At 43.8% G+C, this 23,959-nt stretch overlaps 1 long non-coding RNA gene across 1 annotated transcript in view; it reads left to right on the forward strand.

Moving 5' to 3' along the window:
• The window catches only part of LOC136792862 (uncharacterized), a 171,961-nt gene extending 152,846 nt beyond the window's left edge, over positions 1 to 19,115 (forward strand). Inside the window, exon 3 of the long non-coding RNA XR_010837397.1 lies at positions 19,065 to 19,115. This is a non-coding gene — a long non-coding RNA (uncharacterized lncRNA). The remainder of the gene's footprint in view (positions 1 to 19,064) is intronic.
• Positions 19,116 to 23,959: the final 4,844 nt, after the last annotated feature.

A 23,959-nucleotide genomic window follows, 5' to 3' on the forward strand; every position in this document is an offset into this window, starting at 1 on the left:
TTGGCCATTGATAGATTATTATTGAGAAGCATCAGTGAGCCTGGAACTACATTAAGTAGTTTACATATATTATTTTACATTTTTACAACAACCTTACCAAACAGGTATTAGGAAATTAATTTTATACCTTAGAGTATATGCATGAGAATATTGGGACTCAAGTTAAACGACATTCCAACCAACATAGCTACTAAATAAAAGAACGGTTAGAATTAAGTCTGACTGGTTCCAAAGCTTGTGTATTTCTTCTTCTAGAACTGTCCACTCTACCCAGCTAGTTAGTCAGACAGATACTTGGCATTATTTTAGGATACACTGAGGTGACATAACTTTCTCAGCTTGACTACACAGATGAACAAAACCAGCATGAAGGTCAGCTCTTGGTTCTGCAATGGGATATTCAAATAATGACTAAAAGTACGGTTTTAGTTTTGAAATACTATTTTGGGAAAAACCATGGCTGCCAGCAGGAACACCACAGTGGCTTTAAGAACAACACGCCTAGCTACACACTTTGTCTTTGCAGTGGAAGACAGAGGGACCAGATACAAAAGCAGAAGGCAGCTCACCTCATCCTCTTCCCTGTCCCAGGAAGAGGGTAAGAGAGAACGATTCATTCCTCTCTTGACTATGTTGACCTTGCCTGGACCGTAGTTGCAGGGCCATTGACACCAGGAATAGTCTCAGTCTACTACTCAAGCATGCAAGAAAGATATTTTTTGTTATTTTTATATAATTCAACCTACATATTATTTTGACCTCCTCCTAATCTGCAGGAGTGACAAAAACAGTATCGTAGTTATTTTCAGAATTCTGATCGCGTTTTCACCCTTCTCTTAGGCGTGGGTCTGAGTTTCTGGGATATAAATAGTGCTGACATTGGGAATGGGCAGCCTTATGGTCTATCTCCTCCTCCCTGTCTTTCAGCCACATCAGCCCCTGTGACATGTCCGTCTCCCATCTGGTCCTCTGTCGGCAGTGACAGCACAGAAAGCCCCACGGAATCCTTTGGGGTAGAGATCTCCGGGATAACTTTTGCTACTCTTGGCTACTTGTGATTTACTCTGTTGCTCACATACCATGCTTCAGGAAACTGCCAGGCTTCCTAGAAACATTATGCAACCGCTTCTCCTCTGGGATCTTGTTATTTCCCCAGGACCATACCTGGGGAAATAACAGGGGATCATACTACTTATTCAAGTTAGTAGCTTACAATCTAGGAAGGACATATATTAAAAAGTTGCTAACATGTGTTGACTCTTAATAAGTTCTAAGAGCTTTCCATGTATTAACTCATTTGATTCTTAAAATAATCCTCAAAGGATGATGCTAGGAAAAGACACTGTACCATTTTTTAAGTGAGGAAACTGAGACAAAAGGAAGTGAAGTAACCCAGGCAAATCTCAGAATTCAGAGTCAGAATTCAGACTCTTCAGCCGTTATGATGCATGGTCAGAATGGGGTGGTATAAAATAGGAAAGAGTTAATTCCAAGTAGAGCAAGAGGCTGAGGGACAGTGAGGAAAATCCTTCATAGGATAAGAAGCCCTCGAGTGCATTCTTGAAAGACAAGTGTGTGAGTATTCCACAGGCTAGCACCATAACATCTGAGAAAGAAATCACTGTTTTAGTTCTCAGAACTTTGGTCTAAGCAATATTTTTGAGCAGTACAGCTGGAAAAAAGGAAAGGCCAAGCAGTAGGAGACAGATCCCAATTCAATTGACCGCTGACTGCTCTGTGTGTCTGCATGAGTCACAGACTCTTTGGTAAATGAAAACGTTCTAGAAGATTAATGCGTCTGGCTGCAGTGAGAGTGAGTCAGGAGCTAGATGTCTAATAATCTCCTTCACTAGAGTTTAAATAATATCAGGGGAAGGATGAGAAGGGGGAAGTTACTCAGGCAAATGTGACATGAGATGGGGACAGTCACATTAACTCATCCTAAGGACTGGAAAAGTCCAAAGAGAGAACAGTTTGCAAAGTCATTTCATTAGACTTTATTAGTTCACTAGCCTTCTCTCCAACATCAGCAGGCGTGGGCTTTGGCTCTATAGAGCACAATGAAGACTGAAGTACCATTTGGACAGGATTCAATTATTCATTCAGTTCCACAAATTTTTCCCCTGACAATGTTACCAGCACCTAGATATGTGGAAATTGTGGCGCACAAAAGAAGTTAATGTGAAGGAACACCAACACAGGAGATATTCAACCCGTTTCCTCCTCCATCGATCATCCCATCAATCTTTCCCCAACATTGTAGTTTTAAGGAAGTCTCCTAGTCTTTCCTTCCATCTCCTCCAAAACAGCTGCCGTCTCATTCTTAATACCCTGCTGTTGGCTATTACTGAAGGGTACCAGGGACCTTCAAACCACCGGCTGGGACGGCCGCTCTCAGTCAGGGCTCACTGGACTCTATCTCTTCAACTTCTATCCTTGTTCTATTCCATTCTTCTGTCCTCTAGCTTTCTGTCTCCTCAAATTCAAGGTATCCCCTCAGGAGATGGTCCCTGATCTTCACTCTAAAGCAGCCCTCAAGCTCTGTCCCAAGGCTGCATCGTGGCTTTTATGAGCTCCGGGCACTTTTGCCTCTGTGGTCCCTTCCCCCATACAAGTATACTTAAACATTATACTTTACAACTTCATTGGTATAAAGACAAATATAAACCGTTGTCTTTGACCTAAAAGTTGTTTTCCTTCTGATTTTAAAATAAATGGGGAATTCCCTGGCGGTCCAGTGGTTAGGACTCCGCGCTTTCACTGCCAAGGGCGTGGGTTCAATCCCTAGTCGGGGAGCTAAGATCTCACAAGCCAAAAAAATAAAATAAAATAAGATAAATGAAAGTACTAGGTGGTCAGTCTCAGGACGTCAGGGAGCCCATTACCTCATTCACTGCTGTATTCCCAGCATGAGGAAGAATGCCTGGTGCATCAGTCATATACTTGAGCCAAGGGAATGTTTTAGAAAGAAATGTAGCTATCAGAGTAGGGAAAGGAAAGACAAGAGACAGCAGAGACTGATTGGGAGGCTAGTGCGTTTGTACCAGCAAGACTTACGGAAGGTCTAGGCCAGGGTAGTGGCCAAGTGGGGGTGAAGCAGATGATCCTGGAGAGGCAGGAGCAGGGCCCAAGTTGGATCTGCTGTAACGCAGAAGGAGAATCTGAAGATGATGTCTGTCGCCTAAAATAATATATTCACAACCTAGAAGCTGTGATTTCTTCGGTGGGAATTTTTAGGACTTCAAGCCCAGGAGGTAGCAACTCAAGTAACCCTGGGAAAACTGCTCTGAGGAGGTGAGGGGTGGGGGGGAGCTAAGATATGTAAGAGTTTTGCGACAAAGCGCAGGTAGTAGGAACAAAAGGCAACTGTTAATAAAAGAAAACCAGGTATCTCAAGTTAAGGAATTGAGCGCTCTTCTCTGTATGGGAAGATGCAAGCGTCTGGGCTCACTGAAATGGTTCCTTTGACATGCATCTCAGCTGTCTGGGGCCAGTATCCTGTGTTTTCACATCCTGAGTTTCCGTAGGGCTCACCTAGGGAGAGGCTGCAGTCTGATGGCTGCTAGCTGGCAGGTGTTCTTTGTGAGTTCCCTGAGGCTCAACAGCTCACCAAGGAGGTGACTGCGATGGCTGATGGCCGTGACATCCTTTGTTTCCTGATGTGGCAGAGGCAACGTTCCATTTCTCACCTGCATTCTTTTTCACACTACTCTTTCTCCCGAGAAGGCCACCCCCGTCTCCCAATACACATGCATCTGAATGCATCACCTGAGCACAAAGCACTAGCAGGTAGCCGGTCCACCTTGACTCTGTGCCCCCTCTGGTACTCCTTGGGCAGTATATGAAGGAGAACATGAGTAGATGTTTCTTCAGTTGAACTGAAAATGAACTAAAGGAAAGTGTACATAAAGGGTATCATATTTTACGTCAAAAGATGACAATTTTAACTTCAGAACAGTAAAAGCAATAACCAAACAGCAGCAGTCAATTCAGGTACATCTACTTAGCTCAGTATAATTCTAAGCTTTACAACCTTTTAGCATGACAAACTCGCAAAGCTCATTTCAAGCTGGCTGAATGTTTCCATTTCAGAGTTTTAGTCTAATCAAGCAGAGTAAATTAATCAGAAACATCTGCCTTGTCTCAAGAAATGCCTTGATCACTAAACCAGCCTTAATGAGACAAGCAACTAATTATATTATCCCTCTAATACAAGACAAGGAAAGGTTAGGGTAAAGGAGGAATAATGTGCTTTCATGTAAGAAAACACAGATAACGTGCAATGATAATTCAACAATCTAAGGATTTAGAGATGACCTTTGTAATAAAAGGTGTTCCTCTTTTTGTTCAACTTGAGTTTTTCTTATTTTATAAAAAAAAAAAAGCCCTTATGTTTAGCAAGCAGTAAAGGGGGGGAGGGATAAATTGGGAGATTGGAATTGACATATACACACTACTACATATAAGATAGAAAGAACCTACCGTATAGCACAGGGAACTCTACTCGATACCCTGTAATGACCTAAATAGAATAGAATCTAAAAGAGAGTGGATATATTTATATGTATAACCGATTCACTTTGCTGTTCAGCAGAAACACAGCATTGTAAATCAACTGTACTCCAATAAAAATGAATTAAAACAAAAATAAAGCCAGCTTTTTCAGTAGAAATTTTGTATAGATCAAGCAACTTAAACTATGAAAATGGAACTAACAGTAATCACACCTCCCAGAGAAAATCACTGTTTACATTTTGTTTTAGAGATTTCCAGTCCTGGTTTTTCTTTGTCCTGTGTGTGTGTGTGTGTGTGTGTGTGTGTGTGTGTGTGTGTAAGGTCATATATTTTTCTGTGTATAATAAAATTTCGATCGTAATGCACATAATATTTTTAACTTCTTTATTTTTTGACAATATGCCGCACACATGTTCCCATGTCATTAAGTATTCTTGTGTAACATTTTTAATAGCTTAGTTATCCACTTCATTATTGTGCTAGACTCAGAACGTTTTGTCCTTCACAGTTGTAAATAGTGCTTTGAAAGGAGCCTTACACTTACTTTTATATGGACACTATTCTTTTATTCCATTAATGTACATTCCCCTGTGTGGAATTTCAAGACCAGAGACATACAAGATATTAAGTCTTTTAATAAGTACGGTTAAACTCTTCTCAAGATCTTTTTATAAAAGTACATTGATCTTGACATTCCGTGGGTAGGTCTGCATTCTCACAATCTTATGCATAATGAACAACAACATACTTTACAGGTAAGGCTGAGTTATTTAATATGCTACTCATCATTTGCTTTTTTCTTTTGTGAACTTGTTTGCATATCATTTGAACACTTTTCAACTGGGAATATTTTTCTTTTCCTCTTTGATGTGAAGAGCTTTTCATATTCTTCTTATCATGAAATGCTTCAAATGTTAAGGCAAGTTCGTGCGGACCGTGCACAGCGAGCCAGCCAAACGGAAACGTCGGAGTTTGGATCAGAGAAAGGTCTATTGCAGGGCAATAGTCTTGCATAAGACTCAGGCCTTTACAGTGGCGCATGCCCTGAAAGCCTAGAGCTCCCTGAAGGGTTTCCGCAAAGCATTCTTGAAAGCCAGGTGAGGGGAGTCACAGGGTAAGTGATCAACTTGTGCACGATTCTGATTGGCTGATGGTGAGGCCACAGGGTGGTGTCACGGAGGTTAACTGATAAGTCCTTAGGCTCCAGGAGCCCTGGGGCTATGTGCTGAGGGTCCTCAAGCAGTTAACATCTTGGTGGGGGGTTTTCAGGTCTGCAAAACAACTCAGGAAATGTGCATCAAATACTATTATTCAGGTACTTCAGAGAGGAGCTACAGCAGAGGGCATGGGGTAGGCCTTCCCTGGGAAGGCCCAGGGGTCCTGCCGGGTTACACAAATAAAGCATAAAGACTAATATATAACACCTTTAAATCTACCATCTAGCTCTATTAAATCTCGAGAATTCAGAATACTTACTCCAGTCTTCTTGTTTTGCAAGCTATACAATACGTTACCCGGTAACGTCAAGCCCTTGTTTACCTCCAGTCTGAGATACAAATGTCTTCCCGCCTGAAGGGAGTCATGTTCTTGGACCCAAGTGCTTTTGGTACTAATACCACAGTTGTAGGTATTTATATACTTATAAATTATAAGGTTTAGACGGATGACATATAAATGTACAATCGTTAAAGGATTGAGTCATTAGTGTGTATGTAAGATCTTGCATCTATATTTGTAAGTGGAATTGTCTTATACAAATCTTTTCGTATGCTTTCATCTTCTGGTTTGGGTATGAGGCTAATACTAACCTCATAATTAACTCGGCTGTGGTTCCTCCCCTTTTCTCTATAAAGTATTTTATTTAAGAAATGGATTATCTGTTCTTTGAAGCTCTGACAAAAATGGACCTATAGCACTGTCTTTGTTTTATCTGTAGCTCTATCTGTCCACCATTCCAAATATTATTTATCCTTTTTCTCTCTTTTACCTGATAATAGAAGTTCTTCCAGTTTATCTGGTATATTATCTTTTTATCTGTCCTGTGTGTTACAAATATCTTTTTCTAATTTGTCACTCATGCATCAATTTTGTTTATGGTGCTTTGTCATATAGAAGAATTTTTTAATTTATATCTTTCTTTGTATTTGTTTATTTTTAAACTTTTATATAGTCTCTAGCACTGTTTATTTAAACATTTAGTATTCATAAATATTTTTTTAAAGTTAGTTCATATTGGAAACTACAGATCTCCAAAAAAAAAAAATAACTTTTTCCCAGGGTGTTACCAGTATTCCAACATTATTTACTGAATTTTTACTCCACTAATTTGAAAAGCCATTTTATTATTTCCTAAATTCTATTTATGTTTGACTCAACATCTATCTGAATTCATAGATCTGTCCTACTGCTTTATTATTTTATATTTTATAATGTTTTCATATGAGTGAAAGGAAAATGACCCCCTGCCCTATTTTCTTCTTTTTTTAAAATCGCGTGGTCTTTTTTTCAGACTCACCTCATAATCATTTTTATATTCCAAACAACTTTTTAGAACTTAATCTAATTTGCATCAAATATATTGACTAAAAAGGTATTCAAAGTAATGTTTTTACAATATTAAGTTTTCACGTTCAGGAAAGTAATGTCTTTTTCATTCTTTCGGATTTTCTCTTTTACGTTTGTTAATAAGGTTTCGTTGCTTTTTTCATAAATATCTTTTAAGTTTTCTGTTAAATGTATCCATATATAGTTATTTGATATTTTCCCAACTATTGGAAATGTAATTGTTTCTTTTGTTTACTGGTTTGTTTGTTTTCACTCATTTTCATACATGGTCCAAGTACTTGTTTTCTTTAAGGAAAATTTTAAGCAATTGCAAGTAATTATGGACATATATTCTCACCTGATTCAATTACTTGAAATTGATCTTTTATCTCACATTGCCAAAATTCAGCCATGGCAATTTTTTATTTTCAGGTGATTTTGTGACTTTACTAAGTGGGTCTTGGGGTGCCTGCTGAGCTTGGCCCTTGGCTGGGGGGATGTCCCATCCTTTTTCAGCCACCCAGTTCAAATCTAGCTTCTTATTCACTTCTGCTGTGTGCCCAGGACTATGCCTAATGGTTCCATGTCTGTAGTCATCTTATCCTAACAATAGTCCTGTGAGGCTGGAAACATTTTTATCACTCTTAGGAGCGCAATCTCCGGTTCAGGAGGGGTAACAGTGTCAGACCGATCTTCTTGTCACATGAAATAATTTGGCAACTTCATCCATTGCTTTAAAGAACCAACAGAAAACATAAAGCGTATCTTGAGTTCTTACATGGGGGTAAGCCTAGCTTAATGCAGCAGATTTAGTACCATGAGAAACTCGGGAATTTGAAGTTAGTGAATTTAGAGAATTAAATTTAGAGAATTTAAAGTTAGAGTGGGTGCTCAGAAAATATGCAGCACAAATATTGCCACTGAACGTCAATTAAAAAATTTTAAAATGTAGCTCCAGCCCATTAAGAAGAGGTCTTTTAGTAATTTCTGAACAACCGGCATTCTGTTCCCAATTATACTACCAGCTTATTGAATAAATAAGCATTAAAGTCTGTTTGTCTTCAATAAGCACTAGTCTTATGTTCATACATGGCAAATTACACTTGTGTATTCTCTTTTTTCTCCAACTCTAATTGCTGGGTGAATGTGATTTGAATCTATTTTTTTAAGAACACTGCTTCATGTGTATCATATTTTAATGAGAGTCACTAGAGCCTGACCTTTAAGGGCTTGAAGAACTGATCATTCTTTTAGAGAGAGTAAAGGTAAAATGACAAATCCATGAACATGGAAGAAATTGAGTTAGGGAGGGTTATTTAATTTTTTAATCAATTCCATATCTAAAAATATTATTAATGAAATTTTGAAACAGTAAAAAAAAAACTGGAGCACATAGAAGAATAGGGTCAGCCTACATAATTTATTTTGGGGGGCAGGGGTGGAGGGTGGAGGCAGCTCTCCAGCTTTGAAAAAGAAAGTTTTATTGTTCTTTCCTTGTCAGGTTCTCTTTTTATTCTTAATTTTTATTGGAGTGTAGTTGCTTTACAATGTTGTATTAGTTTCTGCTGTGCAGCAAAGTGAATCACTTATACGTATACATACATACATCCCCTCTTTTTTAGATTTCCTTCCCATTGAGGTCACCACAGAGCATTGAGTAGATTTCCCTGTGCTCTACAGTAGGTTCTCCTTAGTTACCTATTTTATACATAGCAGTGTATATATGTCAATCCCAATCTCACAATTCACGCCACGCCCCCTTTCCCCTTGGTAACCATAAGTTTGTTCTCTACATCTGTGACTCTATTTGAAAAAGAAAGTTTTGTCTACTCAGCTGTTTATACCCGCCATGTCTGTCACTATGAAGAAGGAAATGAACATCACTGAGCACCTCTGTGTACCAGAGCCTTTCAACACGTCTTTCCTCACTAGGTCTTTAGGATCTGACACTCGCATACCCTGCTCTTGGTGGGGGAGAAGAAGAGGGAAATGGGATACCTTTATGGTCCTGACAGCCAATCAGTCTAAAACAGAGGATGGGGCAGTGGATATAGATAACCTCTACTCTGTGTCCAGCAGTCATGGCCCCTTTTCAGACCCTATAGAACCGTATAGGGTCTTTGTTCAAACACAGCTATGCTGGACACGACAGAGAGAAGCCAAGCCCTGAGAGGTGAGCCCTGCATTGAAGCCAGGGGCAGGCTGAGCTCACGTGGGGAGCCTGCGGACCACCCCACGCAAAGCCCCGAGCTGTGGGGACTCATAACATCACCCAAGAGCAGACACTGCCAAGGTCTGGGCCACACACAGTAGCCTTTCCATGTTCACCTTCCACAGCTGGTAACCACTCTGAAGGCGTCTTTTGGGAGGGAGCCAAGGAGAGGGGGGAGGTCTGGGAGGGGAGGTAGAGCCCCAGAGAGCTGCCCACACTTCCTGGGTTTCCCTGGGCTCCCAGGGATGCAGGATGAGGCATGAGGCGTTGTTCTAAATGCTTCCCACCAGCCTGAGGCAGTGGGGAAGGTGGCTGGAATCTGACAGTTAGAAACTCATCCGAGAGATATTTGTATACAAGCCAAGTCCCCGAAGCAGAAGCCACCGATCTGGGAGTCCCAGGCAGGGTCCAGGTACGGGGCACAGCAGAGCCAGGGAAAGTCAGCACACAGTGTGAGCCAGGCATGTGGCAGAGCTCAGAGAGAGACCAGCGACCTTCCCCGAGGGGGCTGGACAGGCCAGAGGCCAGGGGTCCTCCCTTAACCCTGGGTCCCCCACTAAAGGGTGGGGAAGAGGCGAGGGAGACTTTGGACTTAACTGGGTATTCATCCAAGAGACGCCCAGTTTAAACCAGAAGTGACTGAGTTATGTCGAAGTGGCAAGATTTGTCGTCCAAGAAATGGAAGCTTCTGGGTTAGATTAAGTTCAGCCACAAAAAAACAACAAAAGTTTTATGTTTGCCCCGATAGGTTTTAGTCTATGAAATCATACTTCACTGTATCAGATAAGAAAGCTCTTTCCTTAGTAAAGCAGGTTTTGGTGGCCTTTCTATCTCATCAAAACCATACAGCAAGCCTCAACTATTTCCTTTATTTCCTCATTCAAGATATTTCTTGAGCAGGGACTTCCCTGGTGGTCCAGTGGTTAAGAATCCTCACTCCCAATGCAGGGGGCCCGGGTTCAATCCCTGGTTGGGGAAAATATATCCCACATGCTGCAACTAAGAGTTCACATGCCACAACTAAGAAGCCCGAGTGCCGGAACAAAGACCCAGTGCAGCCAAAATAAATAAATATTTTTTAAAAAAATGTCTTGAGCAGCTAATAAGTGTCATAGTTGGTGTCCTCAAGGGGCTCAGTGAAGTGAGATTAGCAGAAGATTAAATAGAGGACAGTGATAGCTCCCACAGAAGAGGGTACGATTTGAGCACAAAGGAAAGGGTAGTTAAACCCTTACTAGCTAAAAGAATAAAGCAGTAGGACAGATCTATGAGTTCAGATAGATAGAGTCAAGCAAAAATAGAATTTAGGGATTAATAAACCAGCTTTTCAAATTAGTGGAGTAAAAATGCAATAATTAATGTTGGAACACTGGTAACACATTTCGGAAAAGTTATTGGAGATCCCTAGTTTCCAATATAAACTAGAAATTTAAAAATCTTTGTGTATATTAAACGTTTAAACAATACAAGTATGTATTGTACAGTACGGGGAATATAGCCAATATTTTGTAATAACTGTAAATGGAGGGTAACCTTCAAAAATTGTATAAAAAATTAAAACAATTAAAAAATTAAAAAGAAAAAAATACATTTGTAGTATCAAAATAAGTCAAAGAAAATATATAAACAAATAGTACTAGAGAATATATGAACACTTAAAAATGAACAAATATAAACAAAGATATAAATTTTAAAATTCTTCTTGTATAAGAAAGAGTAGCATAAACAAAATTGATACTTGAGTGACAAATTCGAAAATAATCTTTGTAACATACAGGACAGACAAAAGGATAATATCCCAAATAAACTGGAAGAACTTCTATTATCAAGGAAAAGAGAGAAAAACGATAAATACTATTTCAAATGATGGACAGATACAGCTGTAGGTAAGACGGAGACAATGTTACAGGTCCATTGTCGTCAAACCTTCGCAGAACAGAGAACCCATTTCTTAATCAAAAATTTTTATAGAGAAAACGGGAGGAAGGGGAAGAGAAAGAAGGCAGCTGGCCGTTAGCCAGCCAATGGAAGAGCAGTGGGGTCCCATTTCCAAAGGAAGAACGAGCGTTTGCAGTACTGAGAGGCGGCAAAGGAGCCCCCGAGGCTGGGGTGGAGAGTGCGGAGACGGATGACAGAGGCAGGTCGGGGTCCAGGAAGCAAAGACGGAGTGTGCAGTCTTAGGAGATGCAGACTCCAGGTAGACGGGTGAGAAAACCAAACACTGGGCAGTGCCGAGAAGGAAGTGAGTGGTAGCCTTCCTTACACCCCGCTCCGTCGGGTCCCCGCTGCTGGGCAGGAAGCGTCCCCTTTGCAGCAAGCAGCGCCGCCTCCAACGTGCACTCGCCGCCCTGCCCTTCACCTCTCTGGGCATAAGTTCTTTGCAGATAGATCTTGCTCTCCTGTTTTCTCCCCCGCAAGCCCTGGAAATGGCCTTTTTAAGGAACATTTAGTTGATTACAATTTATATTGAAAAAATTATGCAGGGGTGTGTGTGTGTGTGTGTGTGTGTTTTATTTGGTGGTATTTTTGTTTTCTGTTTTTTGTTTTGTCTAGTGTTCAGCGTTAAAAGATTTCAACCTACTTCTTAGCCTTGGAGGGGGTTTGAGACTCTAAAGTTTTGCCTTGCTCATTCTTTATAGAGTAGGGAAAAGACCCCACATATTGGGAACACAGTGGATAGAAATGTCTGGTTTCTAAAATAGAGATGAGTTGGAAAATTGTCAAAAGTGCTGGTGGAAAGTTTGAACTGTTCTCGCATCTCGTAAACAAACACTTACGAACCGTGGCGTGTGTGCTTCAAGGTGCTTGGAGACTCGTAGCATGTTTGGAGTTTTCCCTTCGCATCTCTTTCCCTTGAGAAATACACAGTATTAGCCAAAGGGAAAGCAGACTGGACCAGATGAGGGTTAAAGAGAAGAGCAAACATTCTCAATGCACTCAGAGTAGGGAAGAGGTAGTTGACGGAGAGACGGAAGGTAGCCCGCCTGGTTTGGCCCAAAATCCAAATAAAAATGCAACCTAGCTTCTCGTAAGTATGGCAGAAGCCACATTTATTTCTGAGAATCCTCTAAATCAGAATTTGAAATAACTCTAGCTCACAGGGCTGTACCTTTGTACTTTCCGTGAAATAAGAACTTACAGAGCAATCTAAAAATGTAAACAAGGGTAATGCTTAAAGCTTGAAACAATTTTAGGGAATTTAGAAAACCGCTTTATGTGCATATTTTGCTCCTGAACACCAAATATCCTCATAAATTACCCACATATTAACGTATTCACTTACACAGAGGTCCCCCTATCCACCCACACGCCAGCATCTCCACAGGGTGCACGTCATGGATTTCAAAGGACTAAAATTTCTTAAGTTTCCAAAATCAATTTTTTCCCCTCATCACACTGAGGGCGGCCAAACTTCACTCTGCAAAGAATTTGCAGTTGGGGCCACAGAGAGAAAATGGGTATCAGGTGAGTAGGTGAAAAAGTGCACAGCTCCCCAGAGACTCACCTGTGTGCGGGCGTCAGAGACACGCCAACCACAGGACGGCACGTGAGAGGTTTTTAAAAAATGAACGCAACCCAGAGGTAAGCTGTTCTGGTCGTTGCAAATAGTACTTGTTTACTCTGTCAACTCTTTTGAACTTGTGCTAAATAATAGTACTTTCCCAAGCTGTCAGTCTTTTGGCGATTCATTAAATGTCACCACCGGAAGGGATTGTGGGATTATCTGGTCTGAGTGTCCTCCAGTCCATTGGTAGTGGGTAGAAGGTTGCACCTCCAAAGCTCCGTCCATGCCCATGTCCCCAGAAACTGTGAGCATTTCCTGGATATGGTAAAAGAGTGACTATTACCCTCTGTGGTCCAAAATATGTGATTAAGGATTTTGAGAGGGGTCTATCCCGGGTCACCAGAGGGGCCCCTAAATTTCGTGACAAGGTCCTTACAAGAGGGAGGCAGAGGACGTCTTCCTGGACGCAGGAGGAGGCGGTCATGTGAGAGCACAAAGCAGAGGCTGCAGTGGTTCAGACACAAAAGCCAAGGAAAGCCAGCCGCCGCCGGAAGGTGGAAGAGGAGCGTCCGAGGGGCCGTGGCCCTGACGACACCTTCCTTTTGGACTTCTGGCTTCCAGAACCGTGGGAGAACACGTGTGTTGTTCTGAGTCACACAGCTCGTGGTCCTTCGTTGCAGCAGCCCTGCGAAACTAACACAATGTCCCCGCTCACGGGGGAGAAGACGAAGACCCAGGGAGGACGGCCGCCTCAAGCCAACAAGCACCAGAGACAGAGGCAGAGTTGAAAGCAGCCTCCCTCCTCACCTGGAGCTCCAGGTGGGCACGGACGCCACCCCAGTGCCCTCTCGGCCGCTGTCCTACCCGATCTGTCTACCACGTTGGACACCGTTGCTCTTCTCCTCCTCCGTTCTTGGATCTCATGGCACCGATACCTCCGATTTCTCTCCTTCCTCCGACCTCGTTGCGTGTCTGTTGTTACTGTTTTGCATTTGCCTGTTTTGTTTCCCTGTCCACCTTATACGGCTCACCCCAAAGGTCGGGCTCTCAGCCGCCTCCCCCACCCCGAGCGCTTCCCTGGGGGCCGCCCCCGGTCCCACGGTTGCAAGGACCTGCTGTAACTCTTCGCTGTGTTGTCGCAGCCTTGACTTCCGGGTTCAGATGTGAACCCCCCAGCTAATGGAAGAGGTTAACTCTTGCGGACCGTGACCACACAGCCCCCAGGCCGCCTGGAGCCTAAGGACTGATCATCTGAACCCCTGAGACCTCACCATCAGCCCATCAGAGAACTGTGCACGAACGGATCACATACCCTGTGACCCCTCCTCCCTCACCCGGCATTTGAAAGGGCTTTAAGGAAACCTTTCAGGGAGCTCGGGGTTTCCTGGGCATGAGCTACCCTCGCGTGGCCCTGCAATGCACATTCCCCGGCTCCAAACCCTGGCGCCCCTCTCCGTGTGGCCTCACGGTGCGTCAGGCGCACGGCCTTGCGTTCACAGCTGCAGCATTAACCTGGAAGCAGCGTCTTCGTGGCGTCCCAGCTCGGCAGCGGCGTTTATGGGTCCGGAGCTCAGAAGCTGAGTCAGGGCTGGACTAATGACCCCGGGAAGGAAATTTACCTGCTGACAACCGCACACGCCCCGTAGGGCCCTCGGGCGGCATAGCACCTCCTGACTTTGTCTCTGCGATTGCTCTTGTGGGCTGCGTCTGTGCTTTCACCCTTGCTGCAGGGCTGAGGGTGCCTTGCCCCCAGCCCCATATCCTGAGGCCAGTTCAGGCGGTGTGGTGAGTCCCACCTGGGTTAACACACCCCTCACCCCACAGGGCATCATCACGGCAACTCGGGGACTAGCATCTGCTGGAAAAGCCCTCCTCGTGTCCAACCTTCCAGCCTTAAAGAAGGAGAGGAATGAGATGCAGGACGAACTCAAGTCGTCCTTTAACATTTAGCCATTTCCGTGTGCCGTGAGGCCACCCAGCTGAAGGACGGAATACTGACCCTGCACGCGTGTGTGTCTTACAGAATTTCAAATCATCACACTTTTGCCTCATTTTCCACACGAGAACACAGACGAATAAGATTTTGTCAGTTTGCACAGAGACAAATTAGAAGAATGTCCCAAACTGCATGCCTTCAAAGGCTAACCTCACAACACCAAGTAAAAAATAAAAATAAGTCCTGTCACCTTCTGGAACAGCTGGTGTTCTAGGTACAGGCTCAAATGATCTGAATGGTCTCCAAAATGGTTCTTCAAGATAATGTTTTTCTTTGTAAAGTGATTCAGACAGTCTTCTGCTTTAGCTCTTTGGATACAGCATTCATCCAAATCAGTTTTCTTCCCTCAAAGGCTTCTTGTCTTTTCTCTTCCCCTGCCTACTCTATATTCTGCTAGAAGCCGTGGTCATCGTGACATCCTGGACTGGAGTTAAGTTAATCAGCGCCCCCCCGGGAATGCATCACCTCCACCCGCTTAACTACCCACTCCTGCAAGGCTTGTAGGGCCAGATGAAAAGAGATGAGCAGTTTCCTTTAACAACAGAGCTTACTCAAAACAGGATTCTTCAAATGAACTTTTAAGTTAGGAGGTTATACCTGCGGAATTTCAACCAGCAGCAGAGGTTTATTACATTCTGTTATTTTCAATTCTAACTCCAGGGTTTTGAAATTCACCCCTAAACTCAAAGCAGCGCTTTTCTGGTTGAGCACAGACAGCGGTGCTCTGCTGCCCCCGTGTGGCGAAGTTCGGTATTTCACCCCCAAAGAAACCAGATTTATAGCCAAAACAAAAGGAGGAAGCACTGCCAAGAGGCTTTTTTTTTTTTTTAAATTACCCATATCTTGATTTTCTTTTACGAACAAAAGGCTAGAGGCAAAAAGCCAACAGCTATTTTATAATATGCTTATAGAATTTTTTTTTTTAGTTCTAAATTTTCAAAAGCCTTCTAAATTTCAAAAGACTTCTACAACTGTAGAAATAGAGAAGATTATTTAAGGTTGCTTTTTAGTTCATGCAACACTGACGTGGGAAGCAACAAGAGATATAATTAAAATAATAATATCTGTGTGATTAAAGTGAAGTTCCTATTCATGAGAAAAAGATGTACGCAGCCTGCAGAAAATTGAAGTTTAGATAAGATCCTGGGTGGAGGGACAGCGTCACCTCCCTGGGAAGTCTTTGTCTGGAGCCCCTGAGGCCGAGGGTGGATGCTCTAACCTGAGGCTCAGGCGTTGTGGCTGGAACAGCACTTATGGCGGGGACCCAGGGAGAACCACGCAGAGATAGACCCTCTTCTGGAACCTCGCTCCTCTGAGCGTGTTTCCTGCACCAGGAGTCCCCCGGGAGCTTCTGGGAAGCGCTGTGTCTCAGCCGCACCCCGGCCCCTGAAGAGCCAGGGCCTGCGTTTTAACAGCATCCCGGGGGAGTTCATGCACGTTAATGTTTGAGACCCGCGGGGCCAGAACAACTGAAATGACCAAGACCCGCCAACGGGGAGGGAGGTGTGGTAGTCAGAGGGGCGACCTAGGGGACGACGTGAGCCCCAGACTAGAGGCAGGGGCCCGAAGGCAGGTGGCAGCTTGCGTCGGTTTCTTAGGGACAATGTGGTGACTTCGTGCCTTGTTTAACGGGATACTCAACAACGGTAGAGGTAGAGAAATGTGTTCCAGGACGTAGGTTAAGCTACCGAAGCAACGCTTAAACTTTATATGCGAAATATCCTTAGAGTGTGTGAACATGCAGATTCATGTGCCCCAAGGCTTACTTCTGAATCGGGGGGTCTACTGTAGGTCCCCGAATCTACCTCTTAAACTGTGATTTCTGGGTGGTTCTGAGGCAAGGGGTACAGGGATATCATTCAAGGGAAAACTTGCCAATGAAGGATTGGGAAGGATGTTGGCTTTAATCTGTTTTATACATTGAGTTTACATATGGTAAGATACTATTTGCACAAAAGGTCCTGCAGGTCAGAGATGTTGAAAACAGACTCAGCTCCTGCCGGGCTCAGCCCAGGACCCGGAATTCCACAGGGCAGCGCTTGTCTTTCCCAACAAGTTGGGGGAAGGGGCAGGAACACTTGACAGTTGAAGGACACTGCAGATCTGAGCGTTTGCTGCGGCCTCCTGTCCACAGACGCGCTCACGTCGGGCTTTCGCAAAGAGGAACACTCACTACTATTTTTCTAACATTCAATCTCTCATTTTAAATTAACTGATATTCATCTAAATATGCTAGTATGACTTACCCACAAAAAAATACAGCAAAGTCCATTCATTTAATAAATAGGCGATCTCAGAGCATTTAATAAACACTAATTGAAAACATAACCTTTCCAAAAGTCAAACGCGTCAGACGCTCTTAAATAATTGTAATTCCTTAAAAAGCAAACAAAACACTCATTAAGTATTACAAAAGTTTTAAAAAATGCTTTAGTTGCACTGAAAATGCTACTATCATGGATTTAAAGTACTTCCTCATGATGTCTATTCCATTTCATCTCTTTAGTCTATCTCTTCCCAGGTGTATTATTGAGTCACACTGTCTACCCCCCAAATTTCTATGTCCTAACCCGCAGTCTCTCATCGTGTAACCTTGTCTGGAAATAAGGTCTTTGTCGGTATAATTCGTTATGCTGAGGTCAGAGTGGTGAAGGGTGGACCCCTAACCCAATATGACTGATGTCCTTATAAAGGGGGAAATTTGGACACACAGAGAGAGAACACCATTTGGAGATGAAGGCAGAGATCAGTGATGTACTACAAACCAAGGAAGGCCGAAGTTTGCCAGAAAACACCAGGAACTAGGGAGAACCATAGAATAGAGCCCTTTTCACAGCCGTTGGGAGAAAGCAACCCCGATGACACATTGGTTTTGGAACTCTGCTCCAGAACTGGGAGACAGTACATTTCTGTTATGAAGACACCCAGTCTGTGGTACTTTGTTACAGCAGCCAAAGCCAACTAATGTAGGTGTAATTTTACTCACTTTAACCAGAGAAGTCAGGGCAAAGACTCAGACCAGCCAGGGCTGTGGGTACAGGTTGGCCTGTGATGCCTGAGGCCAGGAAACTGAACAAGATACTTATTTCTAAGCAACAGAGGATAAGGGGAACCTCCCTGGAATTTTTGGTCCTAGATGTGAAACAACTTTATGATCCTAAAAATTGCTGATGCAGAAGTCAAGGATGTTAAATAAACAAATTCATCACCAGGTTTTTAAAAATGCTTTTTTTACTTGCTCACTATAATAGAGAATTCTTAGGATTAGACCATTTTTTAAAAAATATCATTTCTAAATGTTAGTACTCTGAAAGCACAGAAGCTTTTTATTTTATTTTTATTTTTAAAATTTAGTTATTTATTTATTTTTATTTTTGGCTGTTTGGGGGTCTTCGTTGCTGCGTGCGGGCTTCCTCTAGTTGCAGCGAGCAGGGGCTACTCTTCGTTGCGGTGCGCGGGCTTCTCATTGCGGTGGCTTCTCTGGTGCAGCACGGGCTCTAGGGGCGCAGGCTTCAGTAGTTGTGGCACGTGGGCTCCGTAGTTGTGGCTCACGGGCTCTACAGCGCCGGTGCAGTAGTCGCGGCGCACGGGCTTAGTTGCTCCGCGGCGTGTGGGATCTTCCCGGACCAGGGCTCGAACCCGTGTCCCCTGCACTGGCAGGCGGATTCTTCCCAGGCCGCCAGGGAAGCCCCCAGAAGCTTTTTAAATACCAAGGGCTCCCAGTAGGGGGCAGGCCATCTGCTCCTCACACTACCAGAGTAGTGATGGCTTTAGCCCGGACTCTGGAAATCTACCGAAGACGAAGGATCAGGGAGCTGGATAGGGATATGAGTTTTAAGCATCAAAACAGGGTGCAGTCCAATCTGTGGCCCACCTGCCCCTCCCCGACCCAACACCCCCCAGAAAAGCAAGGTGCCGGGAAGAGTGGCCAGCTGGGCTTCCGGCAATGGAGGAGGTGCCTGTGGCTGCCGACCTCCATCTTGCTGAGACCCGGGCCTCCGATCAGGACACAACAGTGAGAAACCCGAGGACACGACAGTTGTCAGCGCCCTTGACAGCCAGGCACTGACCTGGGAAGGGTCCCCTCACCCCATTCTCGCAGATAAATCTTGTTGATTGGAATTTTTTTTTTTTTTTTTGGTCGATCTTATTTCCCGGACCAGGGGTCGAACCCATGCCCCCTGCAGTGGAAGTGCAGTCTTAACCCCTGGACCTCCAGGGAAGTCCTTATTGACTGGATTTTAGTAGCTATGGTTTCCTCTGCCCAACCCCCTTCCTTCTTTTCTTCACAGATCCTGTCTTGCGCCTTGGAGAGGAGAGTTTGGGACACGTGAGGACATATGACCCAACCAAATCAATCACATTTCTTTCCAGGACTTTCTGTACGGTGAGTGTGGAAGATTGTTCCATGCATGTGGGCACTGTTGGAAGATGTGGGTCAGGGCTCCCCATTTTGTGGAGAAAGAAGGTCTATCAAAGGAGAGAAGGAAATAGCACACCAGCAGAGAGGAAGAGGAGGGGAAGGAGAGAGGGAGGGAGAAAGAGAGAGAGAGAGAGAGAGATGACCACATCATTTCAACAACTGACCTTCTCAGCCCTAACCTTCTTTCTTGGGCCCTTGAACCGATGAATTGTTTCCTGTTCAGGTGAATGGGAGTTAATTTCTGTCTCTAGAAAGCAAGAGAGTCCTGTCTAATAAATACAGCATGGAGTAAAAGCCTTCGGATCAGACAGCCATAAACAGGGGCTCAGAGAGGAGATGCGCCTCCTTAGGGGCCGTGTGACTGTTCTAAGATCCTCCCATATTTTATCTCATTTCATCCTCACGACAGCCCCTTGGTTGGTACTTTGCCCCAAATCACGCAGCTAATAAGCAAAGGGGTATTCAAATGCAGGCACTGCTGCACCCGAGTTCTGGGGGCGAACTTTCATACTCATCACCCTTCCCTCTGGAGATTCCTAACTCCTGTCTCTGACTTGCCTCGATGGTCAACTATTCTTGAACATTTGCATTAAACACAGACCACTGGTTTAGTACATCCACCCTGTCACTCTCCAGGAGTCCAGGGCTGTCACTACTGGAAATTCACCTCTTGCTGTTAGTGTAGTATCCTTTTGTTGTCTGACAGACCTTCCCATTTTCAATGTTTCCTCTTGTTGATGTATTTAATCCTCTGAGGTTTCCAAGACTATTTGGCTTGCGGTCCAAAACAACTGTTTGAAGAATGTCTTATCTCTTCCCCAGAGAATAAAGAGTGTATTGGAGAAAGGTCCTTTGTCCTCCTGTCCCATGGCACGCCACTGCTTACCTACCGAGAGCAGCTTTGGGAAAAACTCTATCCACTATTGAAAACATTTTCCATGACAATGTTCTCTTTGAAAAATTAGGTCTGGTCCTCTGCCAGTTGGAGATTGGATGTAACCAAAGATCTTAATCCAGCTCGAGAACTAAATTCACTGAAAACAGAAAAACTTTCAAATGTGAGCTGTTTGCATTCCTGCTGTGAAATAAGAGGTGACCCAGGACATATCTGGGAAGATCTCCCGTCAGAGCTGTGGAAATCTTGTTTCACAATCGGAAATCTGGTTTGGGAAAGAAACCACTCTGCTCTCTGTTCAACAAGATGTGATCCATTGTTTCCTGATGTTCTCATGTTAATCCCCAAGGCATGATTGGCGGGCAAACAGCACTGGCTGGGAGGAGGGCCCAGAAGTTCTAGAGAGTAGATGGGGGGGACCACGTGAGGTACTGGCCTCCACCAGTGAATTCACTGTGAATCATGTTTCCTCTTCATTTGCTCCAAGCTTCAAACTCTTCCAGCAAGACAAATTCATATTTGTGCAAGTGGCAAAAAATAAAAAATCAGATGTGACCTCTGAAATGTCATGTGGTCACAGGATCACCCCTCTTTCAGGAAAACTTGAATCCATGTTGAAGCACTCTGGAAACTCTGAAATGATGTTCTTGATAAGAGCCACCCAAAAGACTTAAAAGGGAGGAAGAAAATAGTCCTTGCCGTTTTAAAAATGGTTCTGTGCTTTCACAATACTCAAATCCTAGAAGTCTTTTTAAAAATAATGGTCTACATCCCAATTTTTAAATTAGGATGTAGAGTTCTCTATTATTTACTTATATGAACAAATACAAAGCCTTTAAAAAAAATCCAATTATGAAGGGTGGTGGTGGTGTGATGAATTGGAGATTGGGATTGACATATATACACTCATATGTATAAAATGGATAACTAATAAGAACCTGCTGTATAAAAAAATAAAATAAAATAAAATTCAGGGCTTCCCTGGTGGCGCAGTGGTTGAGAATCCGCCTGACGATGCAGGGGATACGGGTTCGTGCCCCAATCCGGGAAGATCCCACATGCCGCGGAGCGGCTGGGCCCGTGAGCCATGGCCGCTGAGCCTGCGCATCTGGAGCCTGTGCCCCGCAACGGGAGAGGCCACAACAGTGAGAGGCCCGCATACCACAAAAAAAAAAAATAAATAAAATAAAATAAAATTCAAAAATTCAAAAAAAAAAAGAAGGTAAGAGGACTTCCCTGGTGGCGCAGTGGTTAAGAATACACCTACCAATGCAGGCGACACGGGTTCGAGCCCTGGTCTGGGAAGATTCCACATGCCGCGGAGCAACTAAGCCCGTGCGCCAGAGCTACTAATCCCACGTGCCACAGCTACTGAAGCCCATGTGCCTAGAGCCCGTGCTCCGCAATTAGAGAAAGCCCTTGTGCAGCAACGAAGGCCCGACACGGCCTAAAATAAATCAATAAATTTATTTTTAAAAAAATCCAATTAGGAATTTGCTTATCTAATGTCTTTGACTTCTGTATCAGCTGTTTCTACGAACATAAATCTCCAAAGTGCAAAAACATATTACATTGAGTTTCATGTCCATGACCAATAAATTCCTGGAGGCGTCCTTTATTATCTGTTGCTTAGGAATTAATGTGTTTTCAGTTGGAGAGATAACTTTGTGGCTTTTTTTGTGGATAATGTCCACCTGTGGAGAGACTAGTCACCTGGCTTCGTTTCAGTTTCATATGGCAGCCATGCGTTGCGGAGAGAGGAAAGTCCTCTGAATATTTTCTCCCTGACATCTGGCATCCCCTACAGGTGTATATGTCTTAACTCAGAATTCCCTGTCCACCTGTAAGGCACGTACTTCTCCTGCCCACAGTCTCCAGATCCCCTTGTCGACACGCTACCGAACAGGGGAGTCGGGCATGATCGTACGGCACTATTCGAGTCAAACGTTTGGGGCCACAATGTCTCAAGAACTTCAAGTGCGTCGTGGAAGATCAGGAATCCCAAGGCCTGGAAAGGTGACATGCAAGCCCTCCATATGTGAGCACTGGCCCAGGACCTAGGGCTGAGTTGCTGATGGCTACAGTGGAAACCTCGGAAGACAAGCATCGGATTCAATCCCACACATTCAATTCATTTCTATTTTGGCGGCAGTGATAGTAGCGCTAAGAATAGCCTCACAAACTCTAAGTCCGTCAGGGGAGAAAGCTGTGCAATTAGAACCTTCATAAATACTCGTGGCCCACTGAGTACTGAAATATTAATTCAGAATACGAATGTGCGTACATACACAACTGTCACAAGTAGATGTTTTTCCATGAGGAGAGGAAGGGCTTGCACTACAGAGTTTTAATGTAAAACCAAATTAAAACCCAAATATGCATCAGCTGAGGAATGGATAACAAAAGTGTGGCATAGCCATACAATGGCATATTATTCAGTCATAAGAAGGAATGAATTACTGATACATCCACCGCATGGATAGAGCTTGAAAACATTATGCTAAGTGAAAAAAAGCTAATCGCAACAGACTGCGAATTGTATGATCTCATTTATATGAAATGTTCAGAATAGGCAAATCGACAGAGATTAACAAATCGGTGCCATTGCCTCGAGCTGAGAGAGCTGGGGGTTGAAGGGACAATGGGGGAAGAACCACTAGAGGGTTTCTTTGGGGGGCGATGGTAATGTCTTACAGGCCATTGTATTGATGGTTGTACGACTCTGTGCATATACTGAAATCCACTGCCTTATGTACTCGAAATGGGCGGCCTGTATGGCATGCAAATAGTAGCTCAATGAAGCTGTTGTATTAAAGAGAAAAAAAGATGACCTAGGGGTTTATATTTAACCTGGACTCCAAACCGGTGCTTCTCAGATGTGAGCAGGCATATCCGCAGGAAACACAGATTGCTGGACCGCTCCACCACCACTGCTTCTGACGCGTACCTGCGTTCCCAGCGGGTCCTGACGCCCCGCTCGGCCACCAGTGCCCTAAAACAGCAAACTTGTGAGGCCAGAGAAGCGCCTGCCACAGACACGTCCCCACCTCCTGTTTCTACACGGCCCTGAATGAGGAGAGGCTCACATCTGAGGGGATAAGAGAACTTGCAGAGCATCAGCAAAATCACATAATACTGCAGGTGCACTAAAACCCATCCAGTCACATAGATACGATGGAATACTACCCAGCCATAAAAAGAAACGAAATTGAGTTATTTGTAGTGAGGGGGATGGACCTAGAGTCTGTCATACAGAGGGAAGTAAGTCAGAAAGAGAAAAACACATACCATATGCTGACACATATATATGGAATCTAAAAAAAAAAAATCGTTCTGAAGAACCTAGGGGCAGGACAGGAATAAAGACGCAGACGTAGAGAATGGACTTGAGGACACGGGGAGGGGGAAAGGTAAGCTGGGACGAAGTGAGAGAGTGGCATGGACATATACACACTACCAAATGTAAAATAGATAGCTAGTGGGAAGCAGCAGCATAGCACAGGGAGATCAGCTCGGTGCTCTGTGACCACCTAGAGGGGTGGGAGGGAGATGCAAGAAGGAGATATGGGGACATATGTATATGTATAGCTGATCCACTTTGTTATACAGCAGAAACTAACACACCATTGTAAAGCAATTATACTCCAATAAAGATGTTAAAATAAAAGCAGAAGCATTCAGAGACAGAAAGCAGTATAGTTGTTACCAGGAGCGGGAATGGGGAGTGACTGTCCAAAGGGCACAGGGTTTCTGTTTGGGCTGAACAGGTTCTTCAACTGGATAGTGGTGACATCTGCACAACACTGTGAATGTAAATGCCACCCAACTGTACACTTAAAACTGGTTGAAATGGTAAACGTGTTACGTAT

This window comes from Kogia breviceps, chromosome 17, assembly GCF_026419965.1.
Source record: "Kogia breviceps isolate mKogBre1 chromosome 17, mKogBre1 haplotype 1, whole genome shotgun sequence".
NCBI lineage: Eukaryota > Metazoa > Chordata > Mammalia > Artiodactyla > Physeteridae > Kogia > Kogia breviceps.